At 58.2% G+C, this 3,462-nt stretch overlaps 1 pseudogene across 1 annotated transcript; it reads left to right on the top strand.

Annotated features, from left to right (window-relative positions):
- The first annotated feature begins 1,510 nt into the window (after nt 1-1,510).
- Nucleotides 1,511-3,114, top strand: LOC308577968 (zinc finger and BTB domain-containing protein 9 pseudogene; annotated as a pseudogene). The gene has a single exon. The product of its transcript is annotated as a zinc finger and BTB domain-containing protein 9 pseudogene (transcript).
- The last annotated feature ends 348 nt before the right edge of the window (nt 3,115-3,462 follow it).

A 3,462-nucleotide genomic window follows, 5' to 3' on the forward strand; every position in this document is an offset into this window, starting at 1 on the left:
AAGGCCAAGCCTACAGGCTGCTGTTTTGCTCCAAGTAATCCTAGTTGGTGTCTTTGTTTTCGTCCAAGGGAGCCCTCGGATTTTTCCGCTAACACCCCAGAGTCAAAATAAAAAAATTCCTTCCAGTAGCACCTTAAAGACCAACTAAGTTAGTTCTTGGTATGAGCTTTCGTGTGCATGCACACTTCTTCAGATACACTGTATGTATGTGTGTGTGTGTGTGTGTATGTATGTATGTACAGTATGTGTGTATCTGAAGAAGTGTGCATGCACACGAAAGCTCATACCAAGAACTAACTTAGTTGGTCTTTAAGGTGCTACTGGAAGTAAATAGTGGAAATCTCAGGAAAGAAAGGGGGGGAGCATATAGGCACATGAAGTGGCAGAGATTCCCCTTGAAAGATGGGGCGAGAAGAGAGAAGCCAAGAGAGCCCCAAAGGCGCCTCCGTCTCTGATAGGCAGGGTGCTTTTATTATTCATATTATTACAGTGGAACCTCGGTTGTGGAACGCCTCCATTGTCGGGCGTACACTCCTGAATTAAAAAAAACACATTCAGATCTCAGGGTGTTTCACACCATAATATACAAGAGGAAAACAAGTCAATAAGTAAACAGCAAAAGAAGACCCCTCCCCTTATTCTATTCTGGACTCTCCTCCTGCCCCGTCCTGCTCCAGTGGCTGGAGAGATCCTGGAGCTTCACCGGAGGCCAGGCAGCAGCAGCAGCAGCAGCTGAGGAGCGTAGAAATGTCGGGTCAGAAGGGACCCTGAAGGTTATCTAGGGGGCTGGACAAGATTTTATTACTTATGTGCCTCCCATCTGACAGGGTTGCCCCAGCCACTCTGGGCGGCTTGCAGTAAAATATTTTAAAAGATGACCCTCGAGGTCCCTACCAATTCCTCTCTCTGTGTAAATTATTGAATGTGCCTACATGCCATTTTTTGTTTACTGAAAGCTCAAAGCAGCTTACTTTAACAGAAATAAACAAATCACATTGTTCCAAATCACAGAACACAATTAGGAGCACTGTGAAATATCAGCAACAGTGCTGTAAAACAGACAAATGAACCCACAAATCAGCACTAGAAAATGAACAGACTCAAGGAGGCTCCAAAATTTGTCCAGCCAGAAGCCTCCGAAAGAGAAATATGATTTCTGTCAAACAGGGAACTCCTGGCCAAACTTGTGGCTTCCCGTGGCCACCTACAGAAGGCAGCGTTCCCAAAGGGGGGCATCACAATGTTGTTTTATGGTTTTTTATCCCAACACCTTGTATCATCAGGAATCCCTGGTGGGCGGCTGCCCAGGCTTCTGAGACAAGGCAGCAGCAGAGGAGAGAGAAAGGTTTGGAAAGGAGCCCAGCCCCCTGCAATACAGTTGATAAAGCAAGCCTCTTGTGGGGGTTGGGCTAGATGACCCTTGGGCTCCCTCCCGCCTGGCCTGCGGAGCCCCCTGTGCCCTCTCCTCCCCCCTTGGCCCCTCACCCTCTCCCTCCTCCTTGCAGCGGCCATGGAGCCCGAGACGCGCAGCGTGCAGATTGAGTTCCCTCACTACGCCGCCGTCCTGCTGGAGTCGCTCAACAAGCACCGGCTGGAGGGCAAGTTCTGCGACATCGCCATCCACGTCCAGGGCCGCGTCTTCCAGGCGCACAAGAGCGTCCTGGCCGCCTCCTCGCCCTACTTCCACGACAAGCTGCTCCTGCACGACACCAACTGCATCGTGCTGCCCGGCGTCATCGAGCCGGACGCCTTCGAGAACCTCCTGCAGCTCATCTACTCGGGGCGCCTCAGGCTGCTCCTGGAGGCCCTGCCCAGCCACCTCCTGGTGGCCAGCGGGCTCCAGATGTGGCAGGTGGTGGACCAGTGCTCAGGCATCCTCAAGGAGCTGGAGGGCGGCGCCTGCCGGCCTTGGTCCAGCCGCGCCAGCGAGAGCCAGTCGCCCAGCAGCAGCAACTACTTTGGCTCCAGGGACGAGGCTGAAGCCGAGGCTCCTGGGCGGCGGCGGCGCACCTGCCCCGACGGCGAGGTCCTGAAGATCCGCGTGCCGCCTGACGAGGAGGAGGACGAGGAGGAGGAGGATGAGGAGCACCAGGCGCAGATCTGCAGCGGCTCCACCGACGGGCCGGCCAAGGCCGAGGAGAGCCGAGTCAAGGAGCCGCCCTTTGCCTCGGCCCACGAGGCCCCCAAGGTCTTCTACATCAAGCAGGAGCGCTTTGACGCTGAGGAGGCGGCCGCCTCGGCCTCGGTGCTGGGCGGATCCGGCAGCAGCTCGTGCCTGTCGGAGGCTGGCTTCTTCAAGTCTCTGGGCAGGCCGCTGGCCGTGTCGGGGCTGTGCCCGGCTGAGATCCAGGAGAGCGGCGAGGTCAGCTACCTGCTCCCTGGCGCCCCGGCGGCATCCTCGTCCAGCGGCCCTCGACAAAGGCGGACTCGGTGGCCTTCCCCGAGAGTTCGTGGAAGCCCGTGGACCTCCATGGCAACGAGATCCTGGCGCACGCCGTGCACGGGCAGGTGGTTCACGCGCCCGTCAAGCTGATGTCTGCGCCCGACGGCAAGAAGTTTGGCTGCCTGTGCGGGAAGCGCTTTGCGGTCAAGCCCAAGCGGGACCGCCACATCATGCTGACCTTCAGCCTGCGCCCCTTTGGCTGCTCCGTCTGCAACAAGAAGTTCAAGCTGAAGCACCACCTGACCGAGCACATGAAGACGCACGGCGGCAACCTGTACGCCTGCGAGGACTGCGGGCGCAAGTTCCGCGTCCAGAGCTGCTTCCTCAAGCACAAGGAGATCTGCAAGGGGCAGGGCTGGGCCACCGCCTGCTGGACCTACAAGTAGAAGCAGGGGGGAGAGGCCCACCCAGAGATGGATGGAGGGATGGGAATCCCTGTGGACCCTCTTGGGGGCACGGAGGCGGGTTTGGGGGTCAGGGGGCCAGAGTACGTGTGGTGGGCAGGGCACCTCCCCCTGTGCTGGGGGGCGATGGCATAGACACGCCCAAAGACCCCCCTTCGCCAGCCCCGCCACTTTGGGGATCAGGCTGGCGTGAAAGGCAGGGAGCGAAGGGTTAAGCCCCAGGTGATGGGGAGGGGGGCTCCGTCAAGAGGGCTCTCCCCTTCCTGGACAGTCCCCCCTTCCCAGGCATGTAAGCTGTGGGGCCTTGTACAGGCCTGCTCTTCCTGCCCCACCTTCTTGGGGGGGAGTCCCTGCTGCCCCCAGGTGGCGTCTGCGCACCCCCCACTTCTCTGCCTCTGTCTGGACACCATTTAAAATCTAATTCAATGCACAATTTTGAAATCGACATTAAAACCCCGCCATTCACACAAACTGGCTGCTGGATGAGGACGTGGAAAGCTGCTCTCGTTCAGCCCCTCCAACGGCTCCAGGGGGGAGACGGGGGGCTGAGAGAGGCCTCCCCGGCTGCTGCCCTCCCTGGTCTTCCGGTGGACTGGCTCTGGACATGGAGGCTCC

This window comes from Podarcis bocagei (genome assembly GCF_964188305.1).
Source record: "Podarcis bocagei genome assembly, chromosome: W".
NCBI classification, from domain to species: domain Eukaryota; kingdom Metazoa; phylum Chordata; class Lepidosauria; order Squamata; family Lacertidae; genus Podarcis; species Podarcis bocagei.